Below are 19,411 nucleotides of genomic sequence, written 5' to 3'. Positions count from 1 at the left end.
TATCCATGTTATAAATTATGTCATCATTTTAAATGACTGGATACACTACTATGGGGAAACTGTAATATGACCAGTCCTGTATGACTGATGTTTATGTTACTTTTAATTTTTCAATATTATAAATAATGTGATAATAAACAGTCATTTTTGCATTTGTCTGTTATTTCCTTGGGATAAATTCTGAAAAATAGAATTATTTGGGTTATAATAATGGAAGTTTATAGTATTTTTTAAGTTCTATCATATTGTCCTTTAGAAAAAAACTATCTGCATTCCCACCATTAGTGTTTGAGAAAAATTCCTTCAAATCCACAGAATATTGAAATTTAATTTTACCTAATGATTGTTCACAGGTTAATGCTTGGGATATTAATTCATGGGGTGATTTTTCATTTGAAAAAAATGCATTTTCATTTCCTGTAATTATGCCAAAGAAAGTTCAAGAATTCTATAGAAGCTTTTGTTGTTAATTAGTTGTGAATTTATATTGTGTGAAAAGCAATGTAATCTTTTTTAAAAATCATATGCATAACTATTTGATTTTCACCTGGCTCTTTTGTAATTTATTACACAACTGTATTTATTAGATGTGTGTTAATCCATTGCTGAGTTTCATTTGGCATCTATAACATTTACTAAAAATGTTTACCAAAACTGACATAAAGCAGTTATAGAATCAGGTTGAACAATAAAATCGGGAGCTAAAGTATTATAGGGAGTGTGACCTCACCCACAAAAACCTTGACTAAAAAGGTCTTCAGACCAGAGGACAGAACTTTAGGTGTTCTAGATGGATCCCCCAAGTGGAGCAGTAGTCAGCCTGGCCGGCGGCTGCCAGCCACCTGTGGAGACAGGTGACTGGCTTGGGGAGGCAGGTGGGAACCAGGGGCACCAAGAAGGACTTTTCTTTTTATTACATTTACTGAAGTTTTGATCCTTTCTTAATAAGAATAGTAGGTTTGTAATTGTATAAGGCAGTGTGTATATGTGCACTGTGTACTCGTGTGCATCTCAGCTTAGGCAAGTGGCCGGGAGCAAACATGGAAACTCAGGCAAGGCTCCTTGCTGGTGAGAGGCTTTGGTCTGTGACCCATCTGCTTTGTAACCATGTGTGCCCTCCAGTTTTTAATAGATAGGTTGCTGTGTGAGTGTGACCATTATTATGGCACACATGCACACACATACACACACACACATACACACAACTCTTTTCTTTTGGCCTCTGCACCCAGAACTGGCACTAGGAACCCAGCTCATAGAAGTGACCTATATCCCAGGTACTCTCTGACCACGGGTGTGTCCCCCTCTCTGGAGGAGAGGCCCCTTCCCTGGGCCCAGCCTCAGCAGAAGGTCTTAGCCAAGCAGGGAATGGCATCCTTTGTCACGGGTGGTTTGTGCATCCCATGAGCATGTCGGCTCTGGAAGCGGACTTGCTTGCTTACCTGCTCATTCCTTCCTTCACTCGCTCAGGTGCTGACTCTGTTCTAGGCATGGGGTAGGGAGGACACAGGGAACAGACAGAACAGGTCCCTGGCCTCCCATCACAGGGTCCCCGTGAGCAGGGGGTGCCCAGCCCAGCACAGATAAAGGCAGACAGCTGATCAGAGGAACCAGTGGCCAAGAATGCACCTGCCTGGACCAGGTGACCCTGTTCCTGTTTGAAATGACTCTGTTCCCAACATCTGAATGTGTGGGGCCTGGAAGGTGTGGCATCAGCCCTCGTGATGGTCATGGGCGATCGGACAGCCACTCGTGCGAGGGCCAGGGAGGCTGCAGGGGCTTCCCTCCAAGCATAGTCCTCCCTCGGTGGAGGGATGGGCCGACTGGGAGGGGAGGGCTTTGGAGAGTCAGGCTTCCACAGGCCCTCTCCTGGGTTATGCAGCCATCGTGGGATTTGTAGATTTGGAGACAAGGCCCTGGTAGGCAGACAGGGAGGTGGACCAGGGCTGGGGTTGCCTGTGCTGGCCCGGTTCTCCCTCCATGCTCTCAAAGGGCCATGGTGTGAGCATGCAGAGAGTTCTTAGCCACTGATTTCCGGTGCCTCTTGTTACTACCCCAGAAACATTCACTGGAGACCTGCCAGGAACAACTGACAACAGCCAAGTCCCACTAAGGCTGCCACAGAGGCCCCCAGCATCTAGAACATTCTTGGACCAGAGCAGGGCTTGACAGATGTGTGATTGAATCTATTTACAGGGCAAGCGTCTCAGGGACATGTGATTAACCATGGATCCTTCCGTGGGCCGCACTCCCTGCGGCCAGACCTGGTGGACACCCGTTTTCCTCTGCCCCACACCATGACTCATGAACATGCAAACCTAACTGCTGACACAACAGAGCCAGCCCTCCTCCATGCTCTAAGTCAGAAAGGAGGAGGTTCGTCTCCACAAACAGGCTGCTTCAGCAGGGTCTCACATGGTAACTGGTGCACGTTTTCATGAGTGTGTTTCTGAGTGATTCGAGGGATTGGGGGTTATAAAGATAAACCCACAAGATGACTTTCAAAGCAGCTTACAAATGCCTATCTGATGCTATTAGTTTTATGTCCTTTTCTCTCGCTTATCAAAACCCATTCTGAAGCACCTCTGATGAGGCAGATAAGTTGTTCTCTAGTTTCCCAGATTAGGAAAATGTAGGACAGGGATGTCTGTGACTTCTTCAAGGTCACAGTAAAGGGAAAAGCAAACCAGTGCTGTGGAGATCATTCCAGAAGGCTCAGAAGTCTTGTCTCTGCGTGTGTGCATCCAGGTTCTGTGTGTTGCTGGAGGGATGTTGAGCAGAGGGTCTTGAGATGAAGGTGTTTGCAGAATACTTAGTAATATAAACATGGCCTTCACCTCATAGTGGAATGTAGCATGGCGTGGGGTTTGTGATGGACCAAGACCGGTAGTGTTAAATCCATGCCAGTGAAGGAAACTAATCCTTTAAAAACATACTGATGTGCCCTCCTGTGATGACGGTAGGTGCCTGGCTGTGGGCGGGATGCATGGACAGGATAGGTGGGCAGCCCATCCACCAACGAGTTTCTGAGTCAGTAGGTTTGGGGGGGCCAAAACTGAGCATCTGTCAATTCTCTAGGGCTGGTGGTCTTGAAGTCACTTCAAGAAGCACCATCTTAGTCCACAGTCACTCTGATAGTTGCTGTGCAGAATTATGAGACAGTGTGTGTGAGAGCTCTGAGCCCAGGACCCAGCCACAGGGAAGGACCCTCAGATCCTACTGTATGAGTCCCTGGAGGCACCTGTCTTTAAAAACTTGCAGAGGGACTTCCCCAGTGGTCCCGTGGCTAAGATCCTACACTCCCAATGCAGGGGGCTCAGGTTCAATCCCTGGTCAGGGAATTAGATCACACATGCCTCAGTTAAAAAATTCGCATGCTGGACCTGCAAGAGTTCGAAACTAAGATCTTCCACAGCCAAATCAATAAATATTTTTAAAATAAAAAAAAAATTTTTTAAACCTTGCAGAGAAGACCATGGCCACCTGTCTTCCAAGGAGCATGTCCCCTGCAGTCAGTTGAGTGGTGGGGTTGCTCACCCCCAGAGAGGTTGGTTTCCATAGGCACAGTGTTGGGGGCCCCAGGTGAGGGTCAACTCTCTACACAGAACCCCGGGGATGGGGTAGCTGCTGGGGATGGTATTTGCCAAACCCACCATCAGGGGGACCTCCCAGGGAGGCTGGACATGAAGGAGGCTGGGGACCCAGAGAGCTGGGGCTGCAGGGGAGCTGCGAGGAAGACCCCAAATCCCGAGAAACAGCATCTTCCCGTGAGAGGAACGAGAATGAGCTACAGTGGCTGTCTCCTTGCAAACCTCGTAGTGACATGCTTAAATTGTGGAAAGGTTGACCACAGCCACGTACCTGGATTTGCCACAGGTGGGCACACACGTGAGTTTTTAAAGCCAGATTCTCCTAGGACTTACCTCCAAGGAGTCACTTCCATGAATGACTCCTCCCCCAGCACACACACGCGAGTACAGAACTCCGTCAGGGTCTCCCCAGTCCCCCCAGGTCCCTGTCTTCCCATGCTAGGCCGTGTCCACCTGCGCCTTCCCTGTCTCGTAACCATGAGCCCCAAGGAGAACCCCAGCCACTGTCTTCCTTTATGTCAAAGACCACCCTGAGCCTCGGTGGTCCAGGCAGGCAGATGGTCATCAATGGAATGTGCAGACATGTCAGTGGCCGGGCTAGGGTCAGATGTCTGGAGGGAAGGACAGTCACCCTCAGAGCCCCATGGAGCAGAAGCCTGGCCTGAGTGAGACAGGGCAGATGGAACCATTTGGAGAAAAGTGTGACTCTTCCTTGGTAAAGCCCAGAAGACAGGGTGAGACTCCAGGCTGTGAACCACCCCCAGAGGGGAAGTGGGATCTCACAGGGTGGCCAGCTGCCTGTGTACCTCACAGAGGCACCCAATATTGAGCACTTAACAGAAATGTCCAGTACGAAGTACTTAGATGTCCTGAGTACTTCATAAGGGTGTCCAATACTGAGTACTTGGGGTCCTGAGTACTTGGAGTCCTGAGTACTTAGCAGAGGTAGCCAGTACAGAGTACCTTGGGGTCCCTGAGTACTTAACAGAAGTGCCCAGTACTGAGTACTTAGGAGTGCTTGAGTACTTAGCAGAGGGCCCCAGTACTCAGTACTTTGGGGTCCCTAAGTACTTAGCAGAGGTGCTCAGCATTCACATCATCCCCCTCCCTCCCAAGCCCACCCTTCCTATGACTGCCCTTCTGCAGGGGGCCGGAGGCGAGTCCGGACAGGGAGCCTGCGTCACTCTGGGTAGATGCGAAGACACCAGCAGGCTCCGTGCAAGGCGTGGTGAGCGCACACACAGGGAGAACCTTCATGGCCCAGGGGCCATGGTGATGAATAACTCAGGCTCTCAGAATCTGTAAATAGCCTCCCACCTGGGCTGCCTTTGATGTTTCATTCAGGAAACGCCACTCAGTCCAGGCCTGTTTTAATTTGTCTCCTTCCCACTGCTCTGCTACCACTTCCCGTGAACACGGGCTGGAAAAGCTGCTCATTATCAAGCTTGAAAAAAAGTTATGTCTTGCACTGTCTTTGGTGCTCTTCTTGGAAAAATCGTTTCCTGGCCGGGCAACCTCTAGCTCCAGGCTCTGGCGAGGCTGGGCCTCCTGGGTCAGGAGTGTGGTGCTCCCTCGTCAGTGAACTCGCTTTCAGGAAGCAATCAGAGGACAGCAGGTGGTAGGACTTCCTACCTGCACAACCACAGTCTCAGGAGTTTAATTACATGTGATAGCAGACAGAGGCTCCTGCATCTGGCGCCCTGGTCTCTCCAGGAATTAGCATTTGGAGGCAAAACACCCTTCTCCTTCCTCCTGGTCTTCCAGGATGGCCCTGGCATGCCCGCCAAAGGTGGCAGAGAGAGGAGCTAGGGCAGGTTCCTGGGCACCGCGTGTGGCCCCGGCCTCTTCCCACCGCCCTGCCTCTCTCGTGTTTGGGGAGCATCCCGAGAGGATGAACTGTGAGGAGTACAGGAAGGGCAGGACTTCCAGGACCCCCTACACTGCCAGGATGCACGCCAAGGTCCAGACTCCAGGGTGGCCCTTGCTCCCTGAGGTGGACGAGGACTCAGGGGAGGCACGCAGAGGGCAGGAGTGCAGACAGAAGAGCCTTAAAAAGAAAGCATCTGCTTTCTACCGCCAAGGCTCGCCCATCTGTTCTGACCTCCTCAAGGAGAAAATGCCAGTTCTCAGCAAATGTGTCTTTGATTCTTCTAATCTCTTTCAAAGAGCAGAATAGACCTCAGGCACAGAACTTCAGCCAGGAAGGAACCATCACAGCCCCACTAGTGACAGCAACAATAGTAACAAGACCAGGAACACTGCGTCCTTTAGCAGACACAGCACTCAGTCATTTGGGGACAAACGCTTTAGTTCACAAGGCCCGGTGAGATGGGTTATTTTATTAGCCCCATTTCATACATGATGAAACTGAGACAGAGAGGTCAAGTCACTTGTCCAAGATCATACAGGAAAAAAAAAATCTCCAAAGCGGAATTTCAGCCAGGCAATCCAGTCCCAGAGCTCCTGTCTGTAATCATCATGCACCCTGCCTCCAAGCACTGTGTACTATTGGCCAGAACATAGTAACATTCCTTTATTTCTTACAATGACCCATTCTTTATAGCAAGTGATGCCAATTTTCTACCAAAGAGAGATTTAAGGATTCAGTGGAAAGGATGGGTATATGTGTGCATGTGTGCACACACATATATGTGCATGTACATGTGTGTGGACACACCTACGTGTATACACGTGTGCGTCCATATATGTAATACATGAGTGTGCATGCACATGTGTGTATACACACATACCTGTGTGTGGGTGTGTATGTGTATGGACAGTGATAAACTGAATCAGTGCAGAGAAAAATGACATCATGCTGATGGTGTGGACACTAACACAATGAGGTACCAGGGGTGATAAGAGAAAGCAGGGGCTTCTGATGGGTAGAAGCCTTTCCAGAAATTTCCATGGCCACCTCTGTTCTCTGTGCACTTGGCAGGCAGGCCATCAGGAAGTAAGTAACACATCTAGTGAGTCTCTCTCCTGCTGTTCCCCACCCCCATCCCCACAGGGCTCTGACCTCTCTGCCCCTCCCTCCTCTACAAGGCCAGCTCCCACACCACACCTCTCCTGGTCTGCATGGGCCCCCCACACCCAAAGGTCTGGACAGATGGACCTGAGGCCCCAGGTCCTGTAGGTGACTGTCTGCTGACCCAGGAAGCCCTCCGGGCCTTCAGCTATGAACCCATCAGAGTGAACGTGTCAGAATGCAGGCTTCAGGGCTAGCGTGAGTGGAAGAGGCAGGATGGTGGATGAGTAGTGACCTGCCTGGCGGGCACCATGCTGGTGGGCATGGTGATTGAGGTCTGCAAATGCTAGACCACTGCTGCCCCTGGGTGAGAGGTCCTGGACACCCCAGAGCCACCTCGGCCTCTGCCCAGCTGAGATGCCCTCCCCACATGGAAGCACATTAACTGCCCCCAGAACCAGAACCAACCTACTGGGAGAGCAAGGCCCAGGGAGAAACCCTCGTTGCTGCCTGCCCCATCCCAAGCTAGGGTCACACTTGCCTCTGGACATTTTAGCAGTGGCTTCAGACGCTGAGATGAGCCTGGTCTCTTTTCCTGTCTGCTGTGAGTCGAAAGCCAGACCAGAGCAGCCTGGGAGGAGGCAGAGGCCACAGCTCGGGCTAGAGGGTGAGCTGGAGCCCCCTTCCTCCCCGATCCCCCTGCCGTGCTGGTCGAGCACCACGTGCCCCTGACCAGCTCGTTAAAATGCCACCACCTGCCTGAGCTGGGAGCCGGGTCCAGGCATCCCCATAAACCCATGTTCTGAGACAGGGAAAGGCAGGGCCCAGCCTCCTTGAGTCGGGAACCCTGGACACAGGTCTTCCATCCGACCTAAGCGCCCCATCCCCGTGATGAACCCTACTGCACAGATAGAAAAGGGTTTCCTTCTCGGGACCCTTTCCTGAAGTCCACAGATGCCTCTGCTCGACCCACCTCACTTCCAACCCTCTGGTCCTTTACTCCCAGGATGTCAGCAGACACCTGCTGACCAGACATCTGTCCAGACCTTTGGGTGACTCCCAGGATGTCAGCAGACACCTGCTGACCAGACATCTGTCCAGACCTTTGGGTGTGGGGGGCCCATGCAGACCAGGAGAGGTGTGGTGTGGGAGCTGGCCTTGTAGAGGAGGGAGGGGCAGAGAGGTCAGAGCCCTGTGGGGATGGGGGTGGGGAACAGCAGGAGAGAGACTCACTAGATGTGTTACTTACTTCCTGATGGCCTGCCTGCCAAGTGCACACAGGCTCACATTTTCCATGTTTGTTCAGAGGGACAAGGCAGCAGGAATCAAATGAAGTTTCTTGAAATTAACAAGTCATCAAATCAGAACAAAAACAGAAAAGAGGCTTCGTAATTGAAATTATTTCAACCAACCCATTCGACTGGGGTTGAATAAATAAAAATCTTTAGTTACTAAGAGATGGAGATCTCCAGGCAAAAATGTTGCTGGCGGTGGTGGCTGGTGGCTGACAGTCAGGAGGTGGGACATGTGGGACATATAGGACAGTCCTGCCTGTGTATGAAGGCCGAGAGGCATGTGCTCTGCTGAGCTGATGAAAAGTCTTGGTCTCATATCACGAGCCAGAAGGCAGTAGCGTCCCGCGGGGGCTTGTGGGGTCTTGGCTTCCAGATCCAAGTAGCTGCTGTCAGGGCGTCACTCACTGTAATCTGGACACAGTTTGTGCTGAGCACTGGCCATGCTGGACAACTCACTCCTGAAATGGACCCAAAACTCTCTGATCTTTGATCAGTTTATCGTCATCGTTCAGTCGCTCAGTTGTGTCTGACTCTTTGCAACCCCATGGACTGCAGCACGCCAGGCTTCCCTGTTCTTCACCATCTCCCAGAGTTTGCTCAAACTCATATTCATCGAGCAACTAATGCCATCCAACCATCTCATCCTCTGTCATCCCTTTCTCCTCCTGCCTTCCATCAGTTACATGACATTAAAAACAAATTGGTCTGGGTTTTCAGCTATGGGCTTGAGACAAAAGCCTGTTTACAAGCAGATCAGATGGGGATGATTTCACATTGGGGGGATTCACTTTGATACGTGGTGAGTCCCTTCCACAGATTCTGCCTCCACCGAGGTGCAAGATCCCAGTTGGGGCTGCCAAGTGAGTGATAAACACCTCCTGTGAAGTGTGCCAAGCAGGGCTCATGGGGTCTGGAAAGAGCGCTAGAAGAGCTCTGGGATGATGGGGAAGCAAGGAGGTGCTCCCAGGCAGACTCTTGTTTGTTCATTTTTGATGAGGTGCACGTAGCCAAGGGCAGCCGAACTGGCTTATGATACATGGGGGTCACATAGCATCAGATTTATCTCTGACCTTTGAGTGTCTGACGAGCAGGCTGGCGGCTTGCGCATGCAAAGTTTATACAGTGCTCTGACACAGAGCGGGCGAGTTCCTCAGACTGTCTGCATCTCAGAGTGATCTTGACTGATGACAGGGAGCAGAGGAATCAGCGGCGAGAGGGAGGGGTTCCCAGCGGCTAAGTGTTAAGGTTACATGCTAGGAGGTTTGTTCAGGGCAGACAGGGCAGAGGCCAAGGAGGGGAGGATCCGAGGCCCATATCCAGCCCAGTTGAGGTGAACGCTATGGCCCAGGTACCAAAGCGTGCAGACAGGAACCGGAAGCCGTCTCCCAGGCTTGGCTGGCTGGCTAGGTTGCAGGCAAGGTGACTGTCCCCTACCCTCCAAGTCAAGCTCTTGGTCCCCACCTCTGTGAAAGGGAAAGGTCTTTCCTGAGTGTGGTGAGAGAGCCACTGTGCCTCCCCAGAGGAGGCTGCACAGATGGGAACCACGAGCTGGGCCAGGAGCTGGGGGTCTACCTCATGGACCAACCTGGAGCCAGTCTCCTCCCAGGAGTCCTGAGAGGTGTGTTTCTGGCCTCAGTTGTGGACTCAGTCCTATTTATAGCAACAAGCCTGATGATGTGACCTCCCCTGGAACAGCACAGAGATTGGCCAACGAGGCATCTGGTGTGCACAAGGCTCTTGGTGACGTGGCCTGGGGTAATAAGTGAGACTTGGAGGCACCTAACTTTAGGTGTACCCCATGTACCCCATGTACCCCGTGCTCTCAGCCCCCTGACCTCAAACCACGCCCCCCTCCAGCTCCTCAGCACAGTCACTGGCCAACCAGGAGCTTGAAAGAGTGAATGATAGAGTGAGTGAGAGGTCACAGGTCACAGAAGGGAGGTCATGGTGCAAATGTCATGCTTATTCTGAGCCCACTGGGGGCTACTGAAGGTTCTATCAGGAGGTCGGGATCTGTATTCAATTGCCGTTGAGTGTCCTCTGCTCTGGCTCCTATTCTCAAGCCCAGAGGAGCTGGAGAGTGGCAAGAAAGTGAGAACAGATGGCCCATCAGAAAGTTACCCCAGGTGAAATGTTCCCGGAGAAAGGTCCTTTCCTGAAATTCAAATCTACCTCTGAGACAAAGCGATGCTTCTCCCACTAATGCTCTTCCTTTTCCACAAAAGGAGGGTCCACCCACCCACCCCCACTCCCCTCAGCCACTAAAGGTTCTAGTGAAAATAACATGTGGCAGCCGTGTTTACAGACGAACACTGATGTGGAATGGAGTGGCCCCTACTCAGGTCATTCAGAGAGGCCAGCATTTCTCGGCTCAGGGCAGCACCCTTCCTAGGAGGAGCTGCTTTCGCCACAGGAGGGACACATGGCCCCAGGAGGAGGAGCTGGCGAGAAGTGGGGGTCAGCAGGCCCAGAGCAGCCTAACGAGCAGGGTGGCTCTCCCGGCGACTCCCCAGCAGGTCTGGCTGAAGGAACCACTGGGCCCAGCACTCTGGGGGTGCCTAAGACACTCTGGCTGCTTCCCCTCGGTTACTCCATCCTCAGCCTCAGGCAGGCTCTACCTCAGGTGGATCCCACCCTCCTGAAACTTCCATCCTTGTGCTCCAGCCACGCCAGCGTCAAGACAGGAAGACGTAATCGCCCTGAAGAGACAGTGCTGCCCTCTCCTGGTTCACCCAGCATCATCCACTCTTGCTGAGGAGCAAGTCAGCCAGGAATCTGTGTCACAGTCGTGGCTTCTAAATGACACTGGGAAGACACCCTGTGGAGCCAGAGGTGGTGACTCACCAAGTCAGAATCACCCTCCCCAGCCACCATGCGAAATCGCTGGAGAAGGTGTGAGCTGACCTGATCAGAGGCTCAAAGGAAAAGAGCCTCAGAGTGAAAGGACTGGTTCGGATGCCCACCAGGACTCTGAGATTCACCACAAGGAATGGTTCTAAGGTTCTAAAACTTGGGATCCTTCCCGTGTGAGAATCCACCAGCGACTCATCAGCCTGCACCATCCTTCTGAGGTCATCATGCAGACCTCTTCCACCTACTGAGCCAGGAGTTGAGACAGAAATCACCTTTGTGTGTGCTCAGTTAATCAGTTGTGTCCTACTCTGCCACCCCATAGACTGTAGCCCACAAGGCTCCCCTGTCCATGGAATTTCCCAGGGAACAAAACTGGAGTGGGTTGCCATGCCCTCCTCCAGGAGATCTTCTCAACTCAGGGTTCGAACCCACATCTCCTGCATCTCCTGCATTGGCAGGTGGATTCTTTACCCCTGAGTCATCCTGGGAAGTCACCACTGCAGATGCTTAAATCAGCCTCTTCAATAAATGGATAATCAGCTGTTTAAAGACAGAGAGAGAGACTTCTTGGTCCCCCCGTGGTTCCAGGGAAGTACTGGAAATGACATCATCCATCAGCCTCAGCAGGGTGTCATCCCTGCCCAGGCAGTGGAGACTCAGACCCTGGGATCATTGGATCGTCCAGACCAGGGTCTTGTGTCCCCAGTGCGGCTGCATGTGAAGTTTCCCACCTGAGGAGCTACACCAAGACAGGGAAGAGGTTCTGTCACCAGGAGAGGGGGAGCTGTTGAGGACAATGTTTATCCAGAAAAAGGTGCAAAGCACTTGCCTGCGTGCATGGAGTCTGATGGAGCTGCTGAGGAACAGCCAGCCTGTGCCCATGTCCCTGCCAAGCTGAGCTGTCTTCTCAGCTGGGTGGGTGGGAGGTGAGGGGGCGAGGAGTGAGTGTGCAGATCAGGGAGGAGAGGGCTCACTGGGGGGATGGAGGATGCAAGGATGTGCAGGACGACGCAGCAGACAATGTGGTGGTCATGACAGCGGGGAGCAGAGCGGGTGTAAGTCATCCACCTTGCAGGGCAAGGAGCTTCTCAGTAGTTATTTCCCTCAAGTTATTTCTAGTCTTCTTGGAACTAGAAATAACCCAGATGGCACCTCGGTGTTGTGTCCAGACTCAGGCTCAATGCGGTGCCTGTGGCAGACAGAAAAAGGGCCCTCCAGGAGGTAAATCTCCTGATCCCCAGAACCCATGATGATGTCACCTGACGTGGCAAAAGGGACTCTGCAGGTGGGAGTAAATCTAGGAGGTGATCCTGGCTTATCTGAAAGAGCAAGCGTTACTCACGCGGCTGTGTCTGACTCTTTGAGACCCCATAGACTGTAGTCCACCAGGCTCCTCCGTCCATAGCATCCTCCAGGCAAGAACTCTGGAGTGGGTTGCCATTTCCTTTTCCAGGGGATCTTCCCAACCCAGGGATCCAAACTGCATTCTCTGCATTGGCAGGCAGGTTCTTTACCACTGAGCCACCTGGGAAGCCCCAAGTAAATACTTTCAAAGTCACAAACGATGTAGATAAGCATTATATACCATATATTGTGGTGGACGTCTCAACATCTAGTAGTCAAGAAAGAGCTGTTCAGTCGAGCAGTTTCGGGGTCTGTATGAGTTTTTCCTGGGCTGACACATGGAGCACTCTCCCTCTCCTTGCCACTCGGCCTGGTCACCCATCTCCCGGGGGACGGTTCCTCTCATGGAGCCTCAGCAGATGCTTCTGAAGGACCATAGCGTCTGGGAGTTGGGAGGGGAGCACCCTGCCTCTGGTGCCCCACTTCTGTTGGAAAACCAGTGGGTCACGTTTTAGGGGAAAAAATGTGCTTGATGGGAAGTGGCCTCTGAGACCCACTCAACCCGAGCATTTATTAACCAATCGCTTGGCCATGAGACTGAAGGGAGAGAACTCAGACCCCTAATGTGCTTAAAGGAGACTTCACAGGGTGGGAAAACACCCACCCTCACATCCTCACTGCTTTCCCCCTCTTTGAACCACACACAGCCAAATCTGAGACGTAATTGGGTGTGAATTACCTACACATTATACACAGCACTTCACTACTAAGTAGCTTTCTGCAGGGCTCAGGATGCATTTTCCCTTTTGTCCAAATCATACAAAATACTCTTTCTGAATTGTTAAGATTTTCTGCCACGCATGAAAATGAGGCTTAAATCACCCAAAAGGCGGCCAAAATGCAATAGATAATTCTGAGAACTTTACACCTGTGCATATGATTTGCGGAATCTGTTAGTCTCCCACCCCTGAGGGGATAATGGGGTACTGACCTGAGCGTGGAGGAAAGCCATGGTCTAAGCATCCTTGCCCAGAGGATCAGGGCTGTGGCTGCCCCTACAGAGCCCCCCAAAAGAGCCTCTCGGGTGTAAAGAAAGTCAGGGCCCTTCGCAGCCCCGAATGCAGTGCAATTGGTATGACTACAGTGGGGAGCTCTCTGTCTGCTTCTGAAAATGATTTCTTCATTAATGTGTCTGTTTTCCTGGCCAAGAAGAAGGCAGAGAGAGATTTGAAGTTTGCATTTTGCAGGTGTGGATGACATTGTGATGTTAAAGCCTGATCATATGAGTCTGTGTGAGCCGCCAGCGGTGACAGAACTGTACATCTGTGTCCTCGACACAGGTGAGTCCCTGTCCCCAGTTCTGCCTGGCTGGTGGGGCCAAAGGCCAGGCCTCCAAATCTCCATCAGCACCCACCCCTTCACACACAAGGGGTTCAAAAAAATAGGCAAACAAAAGACAAAGAGGCCAAGTTGAGGTTTAAATTCATAGACACCACAGGTTGGGGAGATGAAGGAACCAATCCTGGGGAGCGAGGACTCCAGCCCCGACTCCACTGGGCAGCGGGGCCACCTGGAGGCTGTTGACCCAGACCTGCAGCCCCATCCCTGCGGTTTCTGACTCAGTAGGTCTGAGGTAAAGCGTAAGGATTCTCATTTTAAACAAGTCCCAAGCACTTCCCTGGTGGTCCCGTGATTGAGAATCCGCCTGCCAAGGCAGGGGCCTTGGGTTCAATCCCTGGTCCGGGAAGATTCCACATGCCACAGGGCTACTAAGCCAACGTGCCGCAACCCCTGCAGCCCACCCACCCACAACAAGAGAAGCCCCCAAAATTAAAAATCCATGCACTGCAACTAGAGAGTAGCCCCCTTGGAAATTTCTGGTTGATTCTAATCTGTGTAACACTACTACTCTCAAATTTGTAGGGTTAATGGCATTTGTCATCAGAACTTCTTTTTCAATTGTGGGACAATATGTCCATAAACAAGTATAGTGAAAGTGGGTATTAGCTGCTCACCCAATCAGTTTCACCCTTTCTTTGAAAAAATGCACTGTGTGAAAAGATGCATAAGAACAAATTGTGAATGGCTCTCTCTTGGCCGGTTTTCTAAAACTCCAGCATGTTTTTCTATAGCTGGAAATGACAGATGGGAGTCTATTAAAATAAATACAGAGTCACCATGCCATTCGGGGCTGGCAGCAGGACTCACCTCCTCTGATTCCAATGCACTATTTTCTCCCTGGAATGTGTTTGTGTGAATTTATGTGCTGGGTATAAATATGCGGAATGTGAGCAAGTACACACAGCTGTATTTCCACGTCTGTGTGGTATAGGGCATATGATAAATCTTGAGATCCATATGTTAGTCTTGTAAAATCCTGATCTTTGAAAGTAGTGAGTAATAGACATTAGGATGGCAGAGGGGAACCGTAGTTACAGAGGAAATAATCTGTTTCAGAGACTGTATATATGGCACAGAAGGAAGATCAGGCAAAACCTCTCACTCCCTGCACTGAGCAGCGTGGGTTGACTTTTGGCAAGTGGTCCCCCGCATCCTGGCACCCTCAGACTGCGGGTGCTGGACTCAGAAGGCAGATGTCCCGAGGAGTATGGACTGGTGGGGGTGGGAGGGCAGATTCCTGCCCACCTGTGGGCTGGGGTATATGCAACACCAAGCTTTGTGACCATCGCACAGACAGGTCAGCGGGTCAGAACCTTGCTTGTAACTTGTCAGCTGCCAACATAGTGGAACACATACTTTATATCATCATTGTTCAGTTGCTTAGTTGTGTCCAACTCTTTGCAACCCCATGGACTGCAGCATGTCAGACTTCTCTGTCCTCCACTACCTCCTGGAGTTTGCTCAGATTCACGTCCATTGAGTTGGTGATGCTCTCTGACCATCTCGTCCTCTGTTGCCCCCTTCTCCTCCTGCCTCAGTCTTTCCCAGTATCAGGGTCTTTTCCAGTGGGTCAGCTTTTCCCATCCAGTGGCCCAAGTATTAGATCTTCAGCTTCAGCATCACTCTTTCCAATGAATATTCAGGGTTGATTTCCTTTAGGATTGACTGATTTGATCTTGCTGTCCAAGGGACTCTCAAGAGCCTTCTCCAACACTACAATTGAAATACTTTATATAATGAAGTATAATCTTCAAGTCAAATATTAAAATGTGTTTGCTTGCCCATAGTATAAGTCTTTCTGGAGAAGACTGGCCTCGTAACACCAGCGACTGGTCACAGGCCTTTTGCCCTAAGCCAGGCCCTGTGCTGAGTAAATGACCCTAATTAACAGCCCTATTTTCAAGAGAAGATTTTCTTGCTGCCATTGGCTGTGACGAACGTGGGCCTGGCTCTCATCCACAGTGGAGACAGACAGGAGGCCGTCCTAACTGGCAGGTGTCTCCAGGGGGGCTGGGATGGTCTGCCCGGCAACCCATGCATGATGTGTCCACCCCTGCTCACAGATTCCTTAGCCGGTATGACTCACACCCGCTGTTTGGCAGGGATGTAGACAGAGTCCTTCCAGACAAGGCCCCACCCTTGGACACACAGCACTCTAGAAACCAGCAAACAACTCTAGAAACCATTGACTTCGAAACAAAACCAGCAAGAGGACTGGCGTTGAGGGCAGGACAGCCTGGGAGGGTCCTCAGAGGGCCCCCAGCATAGCCCCTAGGAGTTTCCAGCAGTCACAGAACTCATGTCTTTGAACCTCCTATTCTTAAACATGCCCATGAAGTAAGTCTCATTTAATATGAATGTGAACGGGGGTGTTGCTGGCTGAGCCTGTCTCAGATCCTTTTATGGAATATACTTTATCACCCCAAAAGGAAAGCCTGTGCCCACCACCCTCACTCAACAACCATGGTCTCTTTATCTTTGTAGAGTTCCCATTTCTGGAGATTTCTCCCAAAACACAGTGATGCAACATGTGGTCCTTTGTCTCCAGCTTCTTTTCATTTAGCAGAATGTTTGTAAGTCTATGTTTTAGCTAACATCATTTTCTGAGAGCCGTATATAAATTCCCACTGACTTCAAAACCTGCCTCCACCTACTGATCTCTGAAAGCATCTGCGACCTCAGGTGTGAAGTGGGGGTGATAGTCCCCCAGCACAGGATAGGAACTGAAGGAGAAGACTGCACACCAAGCCATTCCTGCTCTGCCTGCCTCTCCTTGAACTTGGGATGTGTCAGGCCTCCCGGGAGAGAGCACCAGCTTTCATTGCCCCCGCTTACCTCGGGGTTGTCCTCCATCCTGTCGTCTGTGTAGACAGTGGTCCTTCCTATCACATTACTTCCAGCCTGGACACAGCCTGTGCAGCTTGGGGTCTTGCTATGGTCATTTCCACCTTGGATGGTATGAGACCATCCTCCGGACCCCCTTCCACTGCCCTGACCTGGGTCACCAAGATGCCCACCATCTTAGAGCTCCAGGATCCAGCCCTCCCGGGGTAATCCCTCACCCACTTCAGAAGCCTCAAATGTGCCCAGTGTATAATCCTTCCCTTATCCTGGGCAGTGCAGATGACCCTCTGGATACGAGTGGCATGGCGCCCTCGGGCCATTTGACTGACATTCCAGATGGCAGCATCCTAGGAGAAAAGTTTTTCCTTCCAAGTGCCTCACCCTACTTTTATCAGAGGAGATTTTGCAGTTCTTAAAGATTCTGATAAATACTGAAGGCAAAATTAAGACCCATTCTAGCACCATCAGAGGTGGTGGGATTTTTTTCCAGTGAAAATAGACCAGTGGCATCTGTACTGATAATTTTACATATTTTTCTGCCAAGAGAATAAGGGTCCTGCCAGCTTTTCCTAAAAGAACCAGAATTTCCGTGAAACTCCTGGAGTTTTACAAACTGTTCGTGAATTTGATGACAGGTGGTCTCCCTGCTGGGCCGTCTCCCTGGCTAAGTGTTTGCCCATCCCCACAGCTGCTCGGCTCAGGAGACCTGCGAGCCTGCTAGAGACTAAATGTATGTTTCTCCCCTGCCCCCAGTTCATGTGTTGAATCCTCACCCCCAAGGTGATGTGTTGGGAGGTGGCCTTTGGGAGGTGATGAGGTGGTGAGGGTGGAGCCCCCTGAATGGAGTTAGAGCCCTGATAACAGAGGTCCCATCCACCACATGAGGATGCAGCAGGTAGACGGCCCTCTGGGAACCAGACACTGGATCTTCAGTTGTGGGTGTCCAGTCCCCGGAGCTGTGAGGAATAAGTTCCTGTTGTTTATAAGCCCCCAGCCTGTGATATTTTGTGATGACAGCGTGAAGAGACTAAGCTCAGAAGCACTGTCGAGGAGTGCACTGTGTGTGCATGGGTGTGCACATGTGTGTGTGCATGTGTGTGCTGTGTGCACACATGTGTGCAAGCACCAGACAATGGTGATGAGCTAACTACTGACCCCTCTCCAGCTCTCAAGTCAGATTAAAGCCTCCTTTTGAAGCCCACCAGGGGTTGTGCTCCCTCCCCACTGACAAGTTGCTGCCTGGTCTCACGACCCAACCGCTCAGCGCTTCCCAGGACAGTGACCATAAACGGGCATCCCTGACCTGGCCAGCCCTGCCCAGTGTAACTGGCAGGAGTGATGCTCATCATCCAGCTCTCCCCGAAGGGAAGCACCACCTTTCCCAAGAGCCTCCTCCGTGACCTTCCCTCCTCCTTGGGCTTCTCTCCCCGACTGTGTCTCCAACTCCAGACATAATCCACCAGACAGAACTGGACAGTGTCTTTCTTCCCCTCCTCCACCGTGGATGTGACTTGTTAACTATAGTTTCTTTCCAAACCCAGAGTCTCCCATGTGGTAACTGTGTGTACCTGAGGCAGCCTGGGCCAAGGAGGGAGGAAGGTGTGATCATCAAAGATGCGAGCAGCCCACTGGCCCCTCTGTTTGTCCGCCAATGGCCTCCGGGAGCAGAGGGCACCTGCTGACTCAAGCTACCCTCTAATCAGCGAGCCTGCTTTAACTCCACCAAACAGCCAGGGAGTTATTTTTAGGAGTAGTTTTAAGCACAAAGAATAACTCTATTTAAAAATAGTTTTGACAATGTGAAATAGGGGAGGGCTTCCTTTCTGGGAAACAAACTCACTTAAGATTTCTTAAATTCCCAAGTAAATGATTTGGAAATTCTTTCCCCCTTAAAGCCTGATCAGAGGGACAACTTGACAGGTAGCATTTATCTCAGGGAGCATCTGCTAGTCCTCGAGCACCTGATGAGGGAGAATTTATTTGAAAAATAGAAATGCAGTCTATAGTCTCCGAGCGTCTGGAGCATGGAAATATTTACCAGGAAGAAGACTTAGCTGCCTTGCCACCATGGGAGGGGTGTGGGGGCATTGTTTTAGATTGGATTTTGTAGTATCTGGTCGTTTCTTACAGAGCTTCCCATGTGGTGCTAGTGGTAAAGAACCCGCCTGCCAATGTAGGAGACACAAGAGACGTGGGTTCGATCCCTGGGTCAGGAAGATCCCCTGGAGGTGGGCACGGCAACCCACTCCAGTATTCTTACCTGGAGAATCCCATGGACAGAGGAGCCTGGCAGGCTACAGTCCATGGGCTCACAAAGAGTCGGACACAACTGAAGTGACTAAGCATGCACCTACTTTCTTAAAAAGGAAATTAACTCCGGTTAGTTAAGGGCTATCAGTTTGGCTATTATTTACTTTCAATAGTGCTAGTGTTTCATTTAGGTCATATCTAAGTTCAGCAGACCCAGAACTGGACAGAACACAGGACCTGCTGACTGAGTTGTAACTGAGTCTCAGAAGCCAGGTCTGCAACCCAGGGGCCTGTCCTCCACCCTGGGAGCTCAGAGACCCTCTCCTGAGCTGGACAGTTGCCTCAATTCTAGCGGTTGACATGTAGCCTGGAATATTCTTTCTTTTTTTTAATTGATTGATTGATTACCTGTGCTGGGTCTTCATTGCTGCTTCAGGCTTTCTCTAGTTGCAGTCACTTCTCTTGTTGCAGAGCACAGCTTCTAGGGTGCACAGACTTCAGTAGTTATAGCACACGGGCTTAGTTGCTCTGTGGTATGTGGGATCTTCCTGGATCAAGGATGGAACCTGTGTCCCCTGCATTGGCCGGCAGATTTTTAACCTCTGGACCACCAGAGAACCCTGGATTATTCTTATCCAACACTTGTGTCTCTCCACCATCATCAAATCAATAACTGCTGTGCAAATAGTCACCAGATCAAGTTAAACTGACTTGCTCTGATCCTTGTCTCCCTCCATCCTCTTCTGCCTCCATCCTCCCTCCTCCTTCTCCATCCTCCCTACCCCCACGTCATCTCCCTCTTCAACCCCACTTCTCCTGCCTCTCCATCTCCCTACTCCCCCTCCATCCCCCTTCTCCCCTCT

The 19,411-nt window shown here is 51.0% G+C and overlaps 1 protein-coding gene and 1 pseudogene across 3 annotated transcripts in view; both read left to right on the top strand.

The window, feature by feature from the left end:
• The window catches only part of CDH4 (cadherin 4), a 475,802-nt gene that overhangs the window by 292,816 nt on the left and 163,575 nt on the right, over positions 1–19,411 (top strand). The window lies entirely within an intron of this gene.
• Positions 10,656–19,411, top strand: part of LOC110142086 (small ribosomal subunit protein uS10-like) — a 40,920-nt pseudogene continuing 32,164 nt past the window's right edge.

Source organism: Odocoileus virginianus, chromosome 9 (assembly GCF_023699985.2).
Source record: "Odocoileus virginianus isolate 20LAN1187 ecotype Illinois chromosome 9, Ovbor_1.2, whole genome shotgun sequence".
NCBI classification, from domain to species: domain Eukaryota; kingdom Metazoa; phylum Chordata; class Mammalia; order Artiodactyla; family Cervidae; genus Odocoileus; species Odocoileus virginianus.
This window is presented reverse-complemented; position numbering and strand designations above follow the sequence as displayed.